This window comes from Canis aureus, chromosome 26, assembly GCF_053574225.1.
Source record: "Canis aureus isolate CA01 chromosome 26, VMU_Caureus_v.1.0, whole genome shotgun sequence".
In the NCBI taxonomy this organism is placed as follows: Eukaryota; Metazoa; Chordata; class Mammalia; order Carnivora; family Canidae; genus Canis; species Canis aureus.
In genome coordinates, this window is record NC_135636.1 from 44,931,632 (window position 1) to 44,951,808 (window position 20,177).

Sequence of the window (20,177 nt, forward strand, 5' to 3'; positions counted from 1 at the left end):
ATCTTTAAGATGAAGCTTTTCTAAATAAGACTGCAGAACAAAGATTAGAGTCAAGAAAGAACATACAGAAGTGTTTTATCTTAATTTCTTAGTTATAATCACAATGGAGGATAAAACACAGGGGGTGGCTACCAGAGTGTTATTAACAGAACACTCCAGAGACCTGAGTTCTAGTTCTGGCTAAGTCCCAGCGTTCAGGCTATCACCACCACATACCCCATTTTTTTCTACTTGATGTAGACGGTTAAATGACAGGATCATCCTCAAGAGTTCTAAATTTCTATGGTTAGGGGGATAGATCTTCATTTATGGATAGACCTACTCAAAAGAATACTTAATGCTATCCTAAATCAAGATATTAAATGATATTTGAAAATGTAACTGATAATTTAGGGTCCTATGCAGTCATTTATTCATTCAGCAAATATTTACTGATTGCGAGCATACCGGGTAATATTTTTAAATGAAGAAATTATCAGTACATATTCTAGAAAAGCAGCTCTCAAACTCAGACAACATTGTTTTCACCAGCCAACAGATATATGAAAAACCAACAACTCAATGAATTCTACACCAACTAGAATAGATTAATTTCAATTTGAATAAAGGCTGTCCTCTATGAGGTCCTATTTTTTTGGTTGCAAAACAGCTTTTTAAAAAATGAAAAGAGTGGCAACAGCAAGCAGTAAAGTCTTTTTAATCCCCTAATTTACCAAAACCAAAGTCAGTCCTCCATGTCAGACCTCAACATGAACTGGCTGGTTTTTTAAAGAAATGTTACTACTCTGTGATATTTTAAACTGGGAGGAACTCCAGTTTTCTACAGGTAATCTTTCCCAAAAAGACACCAATCCTAAACTCACTCCTTGAATGAGGAACATGATGTGGGTACATCCTTATTATTTCTCACCCAGGTTAATGGCAAATAACTGGAAATGCCTGTCTTCGAAAAATAGTTTAGCTTCAATTTTTATCTGAGATGTTCAAATGTCTGGGTTAAGGAAGTCATCATCAGCTTCTAATACAAGACCTGAAGGATTAGTAAGGAGGCACAGTGCAAAATAAATAAATAAATAAAATCTTAGCAGAAAGAAGAGCTTCAGTTTTGCTGGGGGTGGGGGGAAGGACAGAGGTCCAGAGATGAGGGGAAGGATGTCCTCACCCCGAGTCTCCTAGTATGGTCAGATGGAGAAGACCACTCTCCCAGGCAAAAAACCCAAGTACTTCTTCCTCCAGGGAAGCTTCTGGCACAGATTCTGATAATCATTAACTGTACCCAACTGTCCTAAGCACTGGACTATCTTGGGTCATAGCCATCCTTACTACTCACCCAGGATATGAAAACCCTGGGCCATTTCTTTGAAGATCCTAGGAAGAGAGAGACCCTGTCCAGCTTGTTCCCTGCTGTCCCCCCATGCCTAAAAGGAGTCTCTGGCCCAGGGTCAGGCCCTCAACCAACACCCAGTGAATAAATGAACAAACACTACATCGTCAGTCCAGGTGTGGAATCAGTACTGCACATCTCTAGCCATGGTCACCAACCATAACTGATCTGGTATTAAAATTAACTCGAAGGCTCGTCAGAACATCGACAAGGCTGGCTCTCTGTGGCTGCCATCTAATATATACCATTCTCTGCCATTTCCAGGGTGTAATTAAAAAAAATAATAATAATAATCTATTTAATCATACCATGAAGGTGACCAGCACAGAGCAAAACTGTGTCATCTGGTCTGAAAACTACTCTCCCTTTACTGACCCACCAGAACAGAAATGCAGGACAAGCTGGGGAAATCTCTGATAGCAAATGCCTTCAACTCTTGACTTAGAAACTGAATGCAGACTAAGCACTTCCTTAACCTATAAACCAATTATCTACAGCACTTAAAACCAATCTGCTAACAAAATCTAAAATCTTTAGTGACTGCAATAATAAAGACTTTCATACTAACAAAACTCACCAAAAAATAGACATTCTAATCTAATTACTGTTCATAACAGCCATTCCGGTGGAGTGAAGTGAGCACCCCCAAGGCCTTCCCTGAACCGGCGGCGCTCCAGGTGGGGCACACAGAAGCCAAGGACACACCAAGGCCCTGCTGGCAGAGGAAGTTGTCTGTCTTCACAAAGAACTGGAGGAAGGAGGAGGAGATCATAATGCAACCCTACAATCTGAATGCTTTTAGTCGGCAGAAAGTGAGCATTCAGGACATACTAGGCTAACTGCAAGCAGTTGGCAAAAATGTTTTTCAACGTTGAAAAAAATGCTCTTAAACAAAATGCTCTTAAACCTTTAGTCGGGTAAATGACAGCCCTTAACCTTCAACCATTCGCCCCAAGGCACCTGAGGCAAGAGGTTATCGGGTATCACCTCATTTTCTGAGACAATACTAGGGCTCACTTTCGTATTATGATTACTTAAAGACTTCAAAAAAATTTACAACAACATAATCTTTGGGGGAAAAAGTAGGAACCATATTGCTGTAACCACCTGGAATAGAAGTCTAATGCTCTTTAGGCCAGGTCTCCTGTCGGTTTTTTTTGTTTGTTTGTTTTCCTTTTCAAAGCAGATCCGCATTTGAGAGTAAAGCTCCCATGAATTCGGCCACTACCTCTAGATTTTGAAATTCGCAAATATTACACAGTATACGACGCTTCATGAAAAACACAGCAATTTGTGCTTCAGCACAACACATTAGAAGTAAACGCCACCTTGGTGACAACTGTTGCAACTCAGGAGTAGTTCCTTATAGCCAAGTGTGCTCACACTGTTAACCTTTAGTGACCGCACAGCCTCTACTTCAGTGGAACAGGTTATCTTACATTTTTTTATATGGAATATTTATTACCCTATTATGGAGCAACAGGAACTCAAAGTCCTCAAAAACTGTCAAAACATATAAATATTCTATTTATAGCCAAGTAATTTGCAGTATTCCTGCAAACCTACTTTTTCCCTCCGAGTCACTTAAGTGTCCAAATAAATGATCATTAAAATATTTAGCCCAAACAAACTGCTGGTCTCCGGCCAATTCATTTGTACCCTTTAAACAGCAAAATTATCTCCAAGATCTGGTCAGGAAACTTACAGTTTTTTCTATAAATGTTCCTTCTGTAGGTCACACATACTGTTTCTTGTCTTAATCCGACCAGTGAAGAGAACTGCACATAGGAAGCCACAGTGGCAATCCAAACCTGTAACTTTAAAATCCTTTAACACTATTTCAAGGAAATCACCAAGGTCACACCCATGAGCTAAATGGTCAACCCAACTTTCCTAACATAGCCGTGGAAAGATGTTGAAAAGTGAAAGAAAAAGATTAAAATATTCAGAAGTTTACGTTCAACATCACAATCTAAACTATTCAAAAGCAAATGACTCTTCAAAGGCAAAGCCCGGGGACAGATCCAGATCCTGAACACTGTTAAGTGTTCAGTCCCAAATACGATTAGAGACCAAAGTACCATAGAAAAATATAACCGTATTAGTATATTTGAGCCTCAACACTAACAACTCTGATTCATTCCAAAGCAATTAAGGTCAGTTAAAGGATCCTAATGTGAACACGAAGCACCACATATTAGTTTTAGTTTCAGTATTATCGATATTCACAGATACTGTGGTCTGTGAACCGGCTCTTAAAAATTCCAGCCTGACCGGAAAAAGAGAACTCTAAGGGAAATGAATAAAAAAATAATTTTCTTTAAAAGCAAGATTAAGCACTGTTATGGGTCAGGTTCCACTATTGCTACTTAACCAGTACTACCTTCAATACTTTGAAAAGATTTTAGACAGGACTGACACCAGAAAGAAGATTTCGACAAACTAAAACAGTAAACTCTTCTATCTTTACCTGTATTCTTTCGCTCCCCACAAGGAAAACACCCTGTGTATGCACACACACGCAGCTAACTGGAGATACAGATAAAATAACTATAGCCATCATACTACACCAATACCCTACACACCTACACTTCTTTTTCAACAAGGCCAAATGGTGAGTGTTCTTAATTATACCCAATTTAACTAACCAGATTAAATATAAACATGGGCACTGCCTTTTAAGGCATGAGCTCTTTCTTTAGCAACATTTAAATAATCCCCTCCCTATCTCTGTTGAGTAAATACTAAAGTTGTATGTCTGGCTCTTCTAAGTCACCTGTTTGCTTTCAAAATTAAGGGGGGGAAAAAAAACTCCTCTTTCAATTAATACATATAATCACTGTTGAGTCGATTTATATATTTATATACTGAACTAAAAACAAAGCTTATCCGCAGAGTTAAAAAAAAAAAAAAAACGCAAACACACTTCTTCTGGCATAACTGAACTGTTCTGAAAAGTTACCTTGATTTTGACACAGGTAGGAAAAATAACAACACGTAGTTCTCCTAATGCTGATGCAAGAACAAGATGGATCTGGACTCTCAATCACCAGTCCATAGAACTGTATTTTAAAATTCAAGAGGTTTCCTGACACACTAGAAACTAATGAACAGCAATACACAAACCACTGCGGAACCCATTACAAAACGGGCATCTGACTCCAGAGTGGGTAGAGGCTCTTCTGTACCAAGTGAAGGAATGTGGAGGTCAAAGAGAACTTAGGTGAAGCCTTCAAGAACAAAAGCTAAGGAATTTGAGCGAATTCTTCTCATTTAACTTACCCAGCTGTCTTCTCAGGTTTAGTAATTTTATTTCTCAACTTTATCATAAAATTACCAAACTGGCCCCTAATTTCCAGTAACTCAGTTATGTAGTTACCCGGGGCAGGAAGTAATGGGGATGTTAAGAACAGTCAGTCAACAAATGTTCAAATGTAAAGTCGTTAATGAGCATTCCAATGTTCAGCATAAAAGGGTAGCTTGTGGTGGCAGCTGGATGACAGGGGCTGCCCCACTGTTTATTTGGAAGATAGCTTTATACAGGAATTGAGCTTGCTCATCACAAACGGCAGATTTTAGGAAAGGATGGTCCCTGTCCCACTTCCTCAAAATCAGATTTCTATCTGCTCTCATGGTCTCAATTCAAAATCCTGTGCCCCACACACCACTGGCAAATTTGCCTAACTAGATGATCGGCTAGAGAAAAATAATCCAGATCACCGTCTTCCTTAAAAAGCCAACAAACTTAGTAAGTTTTTTTACACTGCCCTCCAAGGGAGGCCATTTGGTTATAACGATCAAGCTTCCCTCTCCCAAATTTCAGAAATTTCCTGCTGTCTTTGTGTCAATCCTTCTTTCTTCCACGTGCATCTACACCGGTTAACACCCCTCCCCCTACAAAATCTGGAAATGAGGTGTACAGATCGACATCCCACCACAGACTCAGGCGTAGTCTACATGCTGTAACTAAACCTTTCACTATTTAAAGCGTTTCATGTGATTGGGACGAGATTTCTTTAGTTTCTGCTGGGTAGCTGTCCTGTAAACAAACACCTTCCAGGTTTTTCTTTCTAACACCTCAGTTAACGTGGAAACTGTTCTGTATGTTCCAGAGGTAGTCGTTTAAATTAAAATCTCATTACACTTTTTTTTTTTTTTTTTTTTTTTTTTTTTTACTTTTTTTTATTCTAGTGGAATAGTCCTCAGCTTATACAATGCTCTCAGATTTCTCGTTCCTACTGTACAACTCTAAAGCCTGAAAATATATAGCCATTGTTCAGGACTTTGGCTTCAACTTTCCAATTCATTTACTAAACATACTGCTACGGGGTTAAACTCAAATAGGAAATTAGCAATGAACCATTTAAAATAAGTCATCCCCAACAACCTCAAAAACCCTTACACACAGGCCACACTGGCATATGTGAGATGGAACACTCTCAACTGAAATTGTCTTTGAGCAAATGGAAACAAAGCTTCACGTGAAACATAAAAAAGGTCCAATCATTTACAATCCTACAAGCGTCAGAAAGAAGTATCTTTTTTTTTTTCCCTTCAAGTAGAGATAGTAGACAGTCAAGAGTCATTAAAACTACTCCAAAGTTCTTATCCACCAAGATCATGTTTGTGACAACTGTGAGAAAAGAATGTGATTTTTTAAAGTGGGAAAACAGCACATCTTTTGGGACCCCTGAGGCTCTAATCAAGCGTCTCAGAATTAAGAGTGCTCCAGGGTTGGGAAAAGGCAGCCCTGCTGTGGCAAAAACATGCCATTTCATCATAAATGTTGTTAAAAGAGAGAAAAGTGATTATCTGAGATGAGGAGAGAGGGACTCCGTCGTTGCCAGGCCATTATATTCTTTAATGATTTCATCAGTTTGTAAGTGACTTGATGATGAAGTCTTATTTTCTGATTTCCTCTTTAAAGGTCCACTGGAAGGGAACCAGGGGCTGCTATTCCTCCCAGAAGTTCCTCTGCCAAAAATGGAGGCTTACAAAGAGAATGCAAATCTACCTCCACCTTAAAAGTAAAGGCAAAGTCAAACCCTCCTCCTTCCTCCCTCCTCTTCCCCTCAACTACCTGGGAAAAAAAAAAAAAAAACGGCAAGCTTTATCTAAATAGATTCTTCAAGGTGAGGGGGAGCAGTATTTTCTACAAATTTTATCAAAGTGGTGTATTAGTTCCTTTTTTTGATTAGGAAGTGAAAGGGAATAATATGAACCCAAGACAACTGCTAAACTTCGATCTTACAAGTTATTAAAAACAGCAAAGGTCAAACTGCAAAGTGTTAGACGGTGCTGTGAAGATAAAAGGGCTGAATGAAGTTGGACACTAAAGAAAAGTATGTGTCCTTCACCTGGAAAAGTCATAATCCTCCCCCACTTCCTCCTCCAGCGTGCAAACCTGTGTGGAGTCTAAAGGAGCAGCTTTCCTCTTCATACCAAATAATTAAGATTCCAAACAATCAGATTATTAGCCCTATTCCAACAAACAAGCCAAATAAATTGTAAACTTGTGCTGTAGCTACTGACAACAGGGTTTTTAAATAAGTCTCTCTGCCTCTTGAATTTAATACTTATATAACTGATGAAAAAAAATGGCAGCAATTTGGGGTGGGAGGGGTTTGACTTCACTAAAACACCAGGATTAAACACACACACACACACACACACACACACACAAACACACACTCTACTATAGTCTTTGGGATACTGAACAAAAAACAGTATCTAAAATAAACATGACTTCTCAGAAAAAGTCATCTACCATTAAGGACACACCTTAAAAGTTCTTAGCACACATTAACTAAGCAAGCACAAGCTAGTGGTCGGACTGCTGTGTTTTTCAGACAAAAAGCAATTAGATTATTACTCTGCACTTGTCACTGCAGACACCACAGGCTTTTTAGAAACTCTACGGATTATTCATTCCCAAAGTATTATAAAACTTAGTATTTTAAGTCTTATTTGATATCAATCAAGGCATCCATCCATGGGGGAGGGGGCGGGGAAGAGTACAGTAAAAGGAACATTTTTAAATGTACTCCTTAACACATACAAAAGAGAAGGTGCAAGGCCTCCCAAGACCCCTACCTAGTCGCCAGGCCTGGCCGGCAGCTGTTGTTACCCTGCCTTTTCTTTTGTTGAGCTTAATCTCATGTCAACTCATTCAACCAACTCAAAAGCGATGAAGACATAATTGAATCAACCTGAACTAAATCAGACCTAGGCTTCTTAAAACATACAGCTTAATGGTTCCAAACGATCCAGAAAGCTGGGAAACCAGCTAGCATGTAGCATGTAGTGGTCACTACTACGGGACCCCCAAACTGGCCAGAGGACCACTGCAACAGCCCTTTGCGTGTGATACACATTTAGGAATGTTTGTGCCAATGCTTCGAGCCCTATAGGCTGATTCAGAAAGATAAATTGAGGCTCAAGGAATTTCAAAGAGGAACACACCAAAGGCCTTAAACTCTAAAGTGACTATTCTCTTCCTGGGAGGTGGGTGTGGAGGAGAGAGACAAAAATAAAATAAAACTTTCTACTAGTCCCAAGTGTGAGCAGACTACTGGGGTCCCAGAAGTGGCCACTGGTGGCTCTTTCCTGTTCCTGTAACTAAACCTTTAGGAGAAGTCCCCGCCTGCCCACCCCTCCCCACCCCCATCCCACCCGCCCAAGAATGCGGCTTCCCGTCCTCGGTGGCCCTTCCCTGAATCCCAAAAATGTGGGTTCTAGCCCGGGAGCTGGACGTGTGGGTCCCGATCCCCGCGCGCAGGTACGGGCCGGAGCCACCCCCCGGGCCAGGCCAGGCCCCCACCGGGCAGCACCGCCCAGGCCGCCCCCAGCCCGGCCTCGGGGGGCCCCCGGCAGCGCCCTCCTCCCCCCTCCCCGGCCCGTGCCGCTCGCATTTTGGGGCCAAAGCAAGAGAAGAGGGCTCTACATCTGAAACTGCGCGGTTTCGCCACTCAGCGCCTCCTGGCAGAAACTTCCCTTTTAAAAAAAAAAAAAAAAAAAGAGAGAGAGAGAGAGAGAAAAAAAAAGAAAATAAAGAAAGAAAGAAACACTTATAGGGAACAGTTCAATCCTGCCTGCCCTTTAGAGTTACGAGTTCTGCCTCCAGCTGGCTCTGGGACTCCGACTGGAAGCGAGGTGTAAAGATATTCTCCTAAGCGTTTAAGGGCCATTTAAAAAGTTTCAAAAAATCTTTAAAATTAAAGGGGGGGGGTAGGGAGGGAGGAGAAAAAAAAAAAAAAGGGAAGAAAAGAAAGCACCTTGTCCACACACACACACACACACACACACACACCTCCAGGGAACGCAGCCCGTGCGCCGCCGGCTCGGGGATGGGCAGGACCCGGGGAGCCGGGCCGGGCGCGGGGGCGCGGGGGGCGCGGGGGGCGCGGGGGGGCCGCGGCGGCGCCAGGCCCCTCCCCCGGCCCCGTAGACGCGCCCTCCGCCCGGCCCGTGGGGACGGTCCCGGCCATTGTTTGCGGGGGACGCCTGTTAGGGCGCATTGTTTTGGCTGCTCCCAAGTTGCCCCGGCCCCTCCCGGGCGCTCGCGGGGGGCCCGGCCGGCACACCCCGGGAGCCGCCCAACTTTCCCGGGGCAGCGCCCGCCCGCCCGCGCCCCGCGCCCCGCGCCCCGCAGCCCGCGCAGAGCGGCCGCCCCCGCCCCCGCCCCCGCCCCCGGGCCCGGGATGCGAGCGCTGCTCGGACGCCCGCCCGGGGCTCGGCCGGCGGCGGAGGGGGCGCCCGAGAGGAGCCGCGCCGGCGGGCGGCGGGCGGCGGGCGGCGGGCGGGGGTCCCCGGGGCGGGGGCGGGGGCGGGGGGGGCGGGCTCCCGGGGCCCCGGGGGGCGAGGCGCGGCGCGGCGCCCCCTTTACCTGCGGCTCCGGCTCCTCGGCCATTTCCTCGCTCGGCGGCGGCCGGGACTGAACTGACACCACACGAGCGAGCCGAGGTTTGAATGAGGAGGGGAGGGGGCGGGGAAGGCAGGAGGGAGGGGAGGCGACGGGGAGTTTCTCTCGGCCTTTTGTGCGGACACCTCCCGGCTTCCGCGCCCGCACCGGCCCCCCGAAAGCGGCGGGGGTCGCCGGGCGCGGGGCGAGGCCATCCCCCGGGCCCCGCGCCGCCGAGACCGCCCCCCGCACGGCGCCCCCCGCCCCCACCCGCCCCGCCCGGGGATTTGGGGGCCGGGCTCACCTCGGGCGCGGGGCTAAGGTGAGCGGGGCGGGGGTGCGCACGGGGCAGAGGCGCGGGCGCCCCCTACGCGTCCGCGCGCGGACAGTGCAGGCGCGGGGGGTCCCTAGGGCCGCCGGGGCGCGGCGCGTCCGGCGCAGGGGGACTGTTGGGTCAGAAAGTGCTCAGGGAGCAGCTGTTGCGCCCTCCCCCGGCCCCGCCGCTCCGCGACGCCCCGCCTCCTGCCTCCGCCGGCCGCGCGGCCCCGCCCCTCGGCCCCGCCCCCGGGCCACGTGGTCCGCGCAGGCGCGCCCCTGCCCCGCCCACCGCCGCGGACTCCGCCTCCGGGACGCCAGCGCGCGCCCCCGCGTTCCGGCCCGCGATGCCCGCGCACGCGCACGCGCACGCGCGCGCCTTCCCCCCCCCCCTCCCCCGCCCCGCCCCGCCCCCCCCTCCGGCTAAACGTGGCCCGCGCGCGCTCCGGCCGTTCCACTGACAGGTACGCGGGGAGGGGGCCCGGGGGCGGCGCGCAGGCGCAGGCGCAGACGCACGCCCCGGCCCCGGCCCCGCCGCCTCCCGCCTCCCGCCTCCCGCTCCGCGCAAGGTGTGCCCGGGCGAGGGAGGGGGTTCCCCCCGCGTGCCCGCCCCGCGCCTCTGCACCCGGTTGGGGGCAGGTGAGAGGGCGGCCGGGCGCAGACGGTTTTTCGGATTTTCGCCGAGGGCGGGGGTGAGCGAGGTCGAGGAGCTGGACGCGATTAAAATGGCTCAATTACTACCTTCCTAAAGCTGTCCCGTAATTGTCGTGTTTTTTTTGTTTGTTTGTTTTTTCCTAAAAGCGCCCGACTTGCGCCGCTATTATAACTTGAGATTTCTGAACTTGGCCCGGGTTCCGAGCATCCACTTTGGCTTTGCTAGAAACCCACGTGGATGAAACCAGGCTTCCCAAATCCCCGGGGGAGGGGGGGGCCTGTGTCCCCCCATCCCGGCCGCCCCCCAGGAGGAACCCTGGAAGCAACAATCACAACCACCAAGTTTTTGGCCCCAAAATGCAAACGAATGCAAATGTAAACAGAGCTCTGCAACTCAACACACAAAAACAGCCAAGTGGTGGAGGGTTTTTTTTGTTTTTTGGGTTGGTTTTTTTTTTTTTTTTTTTTTTTTATGGGATATGGGTGTATCCCAAATGGAAAAACTTAAAAACCTATCAAGAAAGGCCCTTAAAGTATATATTTAATAAATGGGGTGGGGGGTGGGTAGCGCGATATACATGCTCTGCCGGTGAGCAATCGAAAATGGAATTTGAGAGACAGCTTCTTAGCAGAGGGGAAGAATTTGCCAAGTGTGATGCTTTGCTGTCATTTTATATATAACTACTAACCCCACATATGGTCTGGTTAGTCTTTTTTTTTAAAGGAAGTGAACCAATTACTTACAATTAATTAGCAGTGCCAGAAGTAAATTCTTTGGCCAGAACTCTCTTTTTTTTTTCCCCCCAACCACTCAAAATACACCGATGTTGATCATTTCTATTTCCAGCACCAGGGTTCCTTTTCTGAGGGAAGATAAATATCTTTCTTTAAAATATTTTTTTAAGCCCCTATAGTCACATCCTAAAACGCAATCCCAAAGACGCTCTTCAACAAACAAGAAACTTCATTTAACTTAACCAAAACAAATGACTTGGAGCATTGCTACAAAACAAACTATGAGCAAGTGGAACCAGGTTGAGCCTCCACATTCGGTGTAGCCTCGCTCTACATGTTAATGGATAACCTTTGAACTCTGAAACCTTGAATGCTGTAAACACAATGGCACTGATAGTTAAAAATTCTAGTGTCAAAATTGGGCAAAAAGAAAAAAAAAATCCAAACTTTGCAGGAGGGGGATAGGCAAACAATCAAATGTTTTGACAAATAATCGCTCACTAAGAACAATGAGGCTTCTGGCTCTCAGACCTTGTTGCTACTGAATTATTTTCTGAGCAAAAACGGTTGTGCTTTCTCTCTCTCTCTGCTCTTACAAAGCTACCACTTTGTTAGCATAATAGCATCCTATGGTTTGTTAGTTACTGTTTCTCTCTCCTCACCCTAACCCCACCCCACCCCCAAAAGAAGAACCTTATTATGTTGTAGCTCTTAAAATTGAAAGATAATTGTATGAGCTGATCTATCTGCTAAGAGTTTTATATGTGATCCTTATGTTTGAGCAAAGAATTACAAAGAACCTTATTCCTGGAGACGTGCCAATAAAACTGGGAAATCGTTGCAAAAAATTCTGCCCGTGACTGAGTGCTGGGTTACAAACACATACTGTGTTTTTAAATGGACACACAGTGATATGAATTTGCTAAGGGCGTCCGTGGGACACACACTCTCCCCTTAGAATGTGACGACTCATACTTTTAAGATTTACTTGGGAAGCATGCCCAGTTAAAACCCTGAAAAATGGAAACTCCAAAAGTAAAGAACACTAGGAACGTTTAGTTTTGTAGTAAAAAGCTCAGAACTCCTTATTATTCCATGAAATGAAAATTGAAAGCCCAGCGTTAGTCAGTCTACGGATACTTAGCTCCACCCACGAGTAATCCTGTTTTGCCATCACCCCCAGCTAGACTATCTCTAAAGGAGTCAGGTGCTGCAGAGACGCTGGCAACAAACAAAGGATAGAACCAGAAATGTCCCTTCGAATGGAAGCTGATGCTCTGCACATGTTAACCAGAGAAAGGGCGGAAAGAAGCCCCACTTCGCCTCCCCTTAATGCGACAAACATCAGCTACACCTCGTTTTTCACAATTATCCAAACAGACCAGCCCTCCTTAAGATATATTTCCCAGGGTACGCTTAGAAAATCGCACTATTATCTCTGATTTAATCCTCGTGATAGGAGACCTCTTCCTCTGCTAACTTCTGATTTTCTCTCCAGATGCTGCCTGCCACACACAGCCTTCTCAGATCTCATAACAAAACAAAACAAAACAAAAAGCCCTCCTAATTTGCTACATTTAACATTTATTGGGATCATCTTTGGAGACTTAGCCTTCATTAGAAGAACAATGCGATATGATCCTCCTATTTCACAAGTTATTTTATGTTACTGTGGAACTCTTACAAGAAAGACAGTTTGGAAACTGCACGTAAATCCCTGGAGCTGAAATGGAGCCAACATAGATACTCGACTTAAAAAGAATTCAGTGTTCAGGGCAGGAAAACCCGAAAACTGCAAGTGAGGAGTCAGCAGGAAAAGAAAATGAAAAAGTTAGGCAAACCTGCCAGCTCTTGCTAACTACAAAGGACATTTGAGAAGGAAACGGGGACAGCCCTTTTAACACGACTGAATGCATTAAATTAAGTGGGGATCACCAACAAGTCCAGGGAATGCTACACTCCTCTCTTCTCTATCAGGTTTCTTGATCCCACTCCGAGTCATCTCGAAATTTGAAGCCCTCCATAAAACATCATCGTGTAATATATGATAAAAATAAATTGCAGAAGTCACCTTTCAGAAGTGGAGGCAGTGCCCGGGGCCTGGAGACTCTCTCTCCCTCGGAGTTGCCAGTCCACTTGGCTCAGAACAATACTGTAAGAGATGAGACTGCTGGTTTTTACAAGCAAACTGGAAAGGGAGGGGCCAAGCATAAGGCTCAATTTAAATCGAGGATTAGACACAATTGCGACTTGATTAAGTTAATCAATTAACCTTGATAAGGTGCAAAGAGCGTAGTTTGTTTTTAACTGTATTTGTCCCGTCGGCAAGTTCGACAAGGTCCTTCCCCCATCGGGGAGCACGACTTTTTGTGTTCTGCCAATCTTGGGGCTGGTTTTCCAAGGTTGACTTCACTCAACGTTGCAAATGTAAACTTTTCTTTAAAAAGTACACGTGTCACGTAACTTTCGGGGCACCTCTTGAAAACTTTCTGCACTCCTCCGATATTCCAGACGGAAGGGGAGGTGGCCAAAGGGGAAGGTAGCTAATGTCTGTTGAAACCTGATGCCCCGTCTCATCTCAATAAATGGATCCATCTACCATCCGCCCACTTCCTCAAGCCAAAACCCAGAAGTCAAACCATATTTCAGCTCCATCCCCCCACATACACCTTTAATCCATCAAGTCCTTTCATTTCTATCTCAGTATATCTCAACTCTGTCTACTTACCTCCATCTCTAATACAGCACCATGACCTCTCTCACTGTCTCCTCCAATTAAAAGGAGTATGTAAGGGTTCTTCAAGCTTCTTCCTTCCTAGCCCTGCCTTAATACAAGCTCCACCCGGAGTCCAGGAGATCTTTCACTGTATAAATCAGGTTCTGTCCCCACCCAGCTTAATGGCTTCCTATGGCCTCGGGGGGGGAAAAAAATAACAAACTCCAGAGCTTGCCTCCCCAGCTCTGTAGATCTGGCCCCTGCCTAACTCGGCGGCCTCAAGTTTTGGCAAGCCCTTTCCTGGGATTCTAAGCTTCAGCCACTAGGCCTTCCCTCTGACCTAGAGCCTTTAGACCTGTGGCTCCCTTTGCCTGGCTCCCCCTTCCCATTCTTTCAAGAAGTCAACTTTTGTTCCTCCTGAAAGTGATTTAAACTCTGTGCCTTTGAGGGGGAAAGAGGGTGGGTTCCCTCTGACATCGTCCTGGAAGTCTTCTCTCCAACTGAGGTTGCTCAACTACTCCAGTTCCACTATCTGAAAGCTGCATTGGCCTTAGAATATTTATTTAATCTCTCTGGATTTCAGTTTTCTCATCCACAAAATGGGGTGATGATGATGAGATGAGAAGGAAGACTTTGAAAGTGCTCATCAGGGATCCCTGGGTGGCGCAGCAGTTCGGCACCTGCCTTTGGCCCAGGGCGCGATCCTGGAGCTCCGGGATCGAATCCCATATCGGGCTCCCGGTGCATTGAGCCTGCTTCTCCCTCTGCCTGTGTCTCTGCCTCTCTCTCTCTCTCTCTCTCTGTGACTATCATAAATAAATAAAAATTAAAAAAAAAAAAAGAAAGTGCTCATCAAAAAAAAAAAAAAAACAAGAAAAAAGAAAGTTCTCATCACAGGGAAAAAAATTCTAACTATACAGGGTGATGGATGTCAACTAAACCTATCAATCATTTGGCAACATATACATATATCAAATCATTATTATGTTATATGCTTTATGCTTGTATGGTATCATGTCAATTATATCTCAATAAAACTGGAAAAAGTATAATTAAGATTTTTTTAAGATTACATTTATTCGACAGAGAGAGAAAGCAAGCACAAGCAAGGGGGTAGTGGCAGACAGAGGGAGAGGCAGAAACAGGCTCCTGGTGATGTGGGGCTCCATCCCAGGACCCCGGGATCATGACCTGAGCCAAAGGCAGATGCTTAACTGACTGAGCCACCCAAGGACCCCAGGAAGTGTCTATAATTATTATTTATATAAATAATAAATATTTTTTCTGTAAGACTCTGGACAATTAAATGAGACACACTGAGGAGCTGTAAACGCAGTTGTTTACGAGGGAGCCAATGGGGGAGCCGTGAGGCCTGGCACCGTCCTAGGCACGGGAGACAGAACTTGCAGTAAGCAAAACAAACGAGGCCTTTGCTCCTTTAGAGGGAGACAGACCACACAGAGAGTATATCTGCAACATAAGGGTCCCTGGAGAGGGCAAGAGGCGTGCTGTTGTAGATCGGGTCCCCCTGAGGAGCAGAGAGGCCCGGGACATTGGGCGGCAAAGCATTAGTGACACAGAGAGCAGGAGGTGAGAGGCTCAGAGCAGAAGAAAGGCAAGCTTGGGGAAGAACTGCAAGGAGGCCCGTGCGCCTGGGGTCCAGTGAGTGCACACGGGGAAGGAAGATGGAGCCTGGTAAAGACACTGGCAGGGGCTGGCGTTGGCTCCAGTTGTGCCATGTCAAACAGTCAGTTTTATGTCCCCATGCTCTTCACCGCGTCTGCAGCGCTTCATAGAGCTGGCCACTGCCTCGTCCGTGAAACACCATTTCCCTTGCTCCGGACTCCACTTTCTACTGATTTCCACCATCACGACCATCCCACACCCCATCAACCCCACCCCTCCCCTGTCCTCACTGGACACTCCTTCTCAGTCCCCTCGTGGTTCTTTCTATGCTCCCTGATTTCCAGATGTTGAAGCCCAAGGCCCAGTGCTGGTACTCTACCTTCTTTTTCCCATTCATTCCCTAGATGAGTTCATCCAGCCCAATGGCTCAAAATGCCATCTAGAGGTTTAGGCCTCCTAAATATCTATTTTCCACCCAGGCCTCTCAACTCTTTTTTTTTTTTTTTTTTTTTTTTTTAAGATTTTATTTATTCATGAGAGACACAGGCAGAGGGAGAAGCAAGCTCCCTATGGGGAGCCCAAGGCGAGACTCAATCTCAGGTCCCCAGGATCACAACCTGAGCCAAAGGCAGATAGATACTCAACCACTGGGCCACCCAGGTGCCCCTCGCCTCAACTCTTAAAACATATTTCCCACTGCCTCCTCCATCTCTTAGATGGCTGCCCACAGCAGAGCTCACAACAGATGCATACAGAGGAGAATAGTCAAACACGGAGCCCAGCGGCAGACAGGTCCAGTGGGAAGAGAACTGAGATTTGAGTCTTGAGGCCAGCCAGTGGGATCTTGGCTGTTTCCTCCTCTGTAAAATAGAGATTATAACCCCTACTAGGCCTGCCCCATTGGATGGCTGGGTTGCCCTTGTCAAACCACAGGGGAGCTCTGTGTTGTTTAACAGCAAAGGGTGGTTTCCCTGATGACTCTTCTCATGGATCCTGAGTAATCAACTCCACCAAGGGCTCTCCTTTTGCGTAGGACTGTCTTTGAGGAGACCAGGTACTCTAGCCTCAGCCTCAACTCCCCTATGACATTTACGTGAGTCCTAAAACCCAAGGTTCTGCATTTTGCTGGGAAGAGTGCACAGAGTCCTTGTCCTCACTTCCTTCCATCTCTCCTTTCTGGATGAGACAAATGTTCCAGTGAATTGTCTGTGTAGTTAGTTGAAAATTTATTTTTCTTTTTCTTTTTTGGTCTGAATCAGACTGTTCGATCCATTAAGAGCAGGGACCTGTCCAAATACACACTCAGGGATGCCTCCCACATTTCTCTGCCTCGGGATGGGTCATGTGGACTCGAGCACCAATATTTCAGAAAGATCTCATGGCAAAAGCAGGACCAGTGTGCCGAGAGGCTAGCTGATGCACGCTAACATTTATTGAGTTCCCAATGTGTGCTTTTCACTTTGTAGCTCGTTTAATCCCCTTAATGACCCTGTGAGGTAGGGTTTATATTTTGCTATTTGTTAGAGGAAGAGCCTGGGCAGAGATTAAGTAGCTCTCCCCAGGCCCACAGGCAATGAGCAGCAGCTACCTTTACTGTGTAGACCTGGCCATGCCTCACCCTCATACCTCACCGGTGTACCCCCAGGACCTTGAACCATGCCTGGCATATAGTAGATGCTCATTAAATACTGGATGAGAAATGAGTAAATAGATACTATGGGCCAGGCACTTTACATCCATTATCTCATTATATCCTCCTAGTAACACAATGGCTATTTTTAGACTTGCTGTAAATGCAGAGAGGTCACATATGCACCCAACCAATAGCATGTGTCTGGCATTGTTTGCCACAGGCCGGGGACACCACTGGAAGGAAAGCAGACTCTATTTACAGAGCTACCATTGCAGCAGAAATGCAGACAATCACATCTCTGTCACATCGATCTTTTCAAAAGTCACATTGATCTTTTCAAAAGTCAAACCTGATTACATCAGGGCCCTGCCTAAAACTCCCCATGTCTCTTAGAATAAAAACCAAAATCCCTGATAATGTGGCAGGCAGCATTTGGGCAGGGGGTGCTCAACGACTTTGGGTTTTATCCCACGAACACTGGGATGCCACTGGAAAGAAATGCAAGTGAAACCAACCCACCGAACTTCAAGTGAGTGTTTCTTCCTTGAGAAACTATCTCCTGCGAGATCGCATCCTGGTTAAACAAAGAAGATCTGGCAAATGGGAGGACACGACCATTCCTCTACTTCCTCTCCTGCATGGAGGGCATGATCGAATCCAAGATACAGAGTGTCCCTGAGAAGCAGGACTGGCATGGGACTACCCATAATCTTCCCAGTCTTCACCCCTGTAGTTATTACTGCCTTTTCTTTAAAAAGAGTCAACTAAAAAAATAAAAAATAAAAATAAAAAGAGTCAACTGAGGCTCAGGATGGTGAAGCAGCCTGCCTGAGATCACACAGCTAACAGTTGGTTTCCCCACCTTCCACACTACACCTGAAGCCTATGTCAAAGCCCAGCTCTGTCAGCGATCTAAATTTCCTTACTTCTAAAAAAAATCTATACCGGTGCACATTTCTCGCACATCCTATTTCCTGAATGTTCACCAGTCAGCCCTGTGTGACTCTGGGGCAGGGTTGAAACATCCTCACCCAGCATTCTCCTCTCCGCCCCCTCCCCATTCTGGAACAACAATATTTCACTTGCCTGCCCTGGGGCTAGCCCCTCCCACCCTAGTCACTCCCTGGCATTCTTGGTGTACCTGCTTAGTCGCCCTCCATCATCCCCAGTGGACTCCAAATCTTCTTTGAAGGTAGGGAAGAAAGATCCTGCAAATTTACATCCCAACAGCAATCAGCAGAGTGCTTCTTGCACAGAGCTGGGAGGTAATAAACGTTTGTGAAATGAATATGTCCTAGACTCAGTCTCCAATTTCCATATGCTTTTCTTTACACAGCCCCTCAGAGCTAATCAGTTAATCAATCTCGCAGATCCTATCATCCAGTAGCTCCCAAACGCACCTTCCCCTTTCTATTCCTACCATCCTGTTTTGGGTTTCCTTCTGATCTGTGTCATAATCTCATAACCGGGCCCCAGTATCTGTCTTCTTCCTAGCCTAAAATACTTTTTCCCCAACCCCAACAAATAATCATCGCCCTGCAACTACCGCCCTGTATGAAAACCTCCAATGTACCAAAATAAATCATAGTTTCCTCTCTTAGGATGCAAAACGACACCAAGGGCCCCAGCCAACCTTTCAGCCAGATTCATTCCGTAAATATTTATTGACCACTCCCTTGTCTCAGGCACTGGCTAGGTAGTAATTAAAGAGTGAGGTACAAAACAAATGGGATTCCTGCCCTCATAGAGTTTATATTTTCAATGGAGAAATAGACATTAAACAAATTAAAACATGAGAAAAAATAGATAGGCCTATAATTATCGTAACTACCCTAAAGAAATAATCACTTAGGGACTCAAAGAAGCGTACACAAGGATATTCATTGCAGCATTGTGTATAATAGTGAAAAGTAAAAAAAAAAAAAAATAGTGAAAAGTAAGCCATGAGCTACCTGTTCATCAAGAGGAAACTGGCCACATAAACCATGATATTGAAATAGAAGAATATAGAAAGCGGGTGGAAAGAATGAAGTGGTGTCACATGTGCTCACATGGCTAGATCATCAAGACAAGACATTGTGGAGTAAATAAATACATAAAGCCACACAAGGTATGCCATTTTTGCTGAAACACACTTACGCAATAATATACTTTATAAAGAAAATATACGTATAGGTACATAATACATATATGTATATAATATATAATACACACATACACGTTTATACTACACACAGACCATAAGGCATATATAGGCCGATCATTTAACAATATATACAAATATTGAATGATTATATTGTACAACTGAAACTAATACGTTACATGTCAATCGTATCTCAATAAATAAATAAGAAAAACATATGCAAAGGCATGAATAAAAGTTGGTTAATTCTCAAATATGGGCAAGGATGCAGGACCCTTTACTGGTAGCTAAATTTTTTTTAAGATTGTATGTATGTATGTGTTTATTTATTTATTTATTTTTAAAGATTTTATTTATTAAAAAAAAAAAGATTTTATTTATTTAATTTAGAGAGAGAGCACACAGAGGGAGAGGGAGAAGCAGGCTCCCCGCTGAACAGAGAGCCCCAGCTCGGGGCTCGATCCCAGGACCCTGAGACCATGACCTGAGCGGCAGGCAGAGGCTTAACCAGCTGAGCCACCCAAATGTCCCGGCAGCTAAATATTTTATTTTTTAACATGAAAACATATGCAAATTTGACCTGTATAACTAAAAATTAGCTGCCTATTCACATAGAATTCCAAACTATATTAAAGATCCTGCGAGGGATCCCTGGGTGGCTCAGTGGTTGAGCGCCTGCCTTAGGCCCAAGGCGTTTAATCGGGGGTCCTGGGATCGAGTCCTCATCGGGCTCCCTGCATGGAGCCTGCTTCTCTCTCTGCCTGTGTCTCTGCCACTCTCTCATGAATAAATAAATAAAATCTTTAATAAATAAATAAATAAATACCCTGAGATACAAAAAAAAAAATGTAATAAAATACTTAGTATTTTTATATACTGCTTTTTAATGAACTATTCTCTACTTACCCATCTCCTTGCTCTGTGCCCACTGCCTGTCCCACCTTCATTTTGAACCTCCCCAAACCCACATGCCACATATGTCCGAAAATCAATCTGTAGCCATCCTACCCATCCCCCATGGTCCACTCCAAATGCCACCAAGCTCTTTATTCAGTCACTCTCTTTGTTCAA

At 45.5% G+C, this 20,177-nt stretch overlaps 1 protein-coding gene and 1 long non-coding RNA gene across 5 annotated transcripts in view; one reads left to right on the top strand and one right to left on the bottom strand.

Annotated features, from left to right (window-relative positions):
* The window catches only part of ZNF217 (zinc finger protein 217), a 36,381-nt gene that overhangs the window by 14,956 nt on the left and 1,248 nt on the right, over positions 1–20,177 (bottom strand). Inside the window, exons 1-2 of one of the 4 annotated variants that reach the window (XM_077873609.1) lie at positions 20,013–20,135; positions 13,060–13,140 (exon numbers count right to left, since the gene is read on the bottom strand). The gene's annotated coding sequence lies outside the window, so the exon portion shown is untranslated. Of the gene's footprint in view, positions 1–9,269; positions 9,475–9,588; positions 9,740–13,059; positions 13,141–20,012; positions 20,136–20,177 lie in introns of those variants that run through there. The other 3 variants (XM_077873610.1, XM_077873611.1, XM_077873608.1) reach the window with 3 other exon arrangements.
* LOC144298543 (uncharacterized) lies at positions 9,212–14,756 on the top strand. Its single transcript, XR_013365475.1, has 2 exons — positions 9,212–9,346; positions 12,487–14,756. It is a non-coding gene; the product is annotated as an uncharacterized LOC144298543 (long non-coding RNA).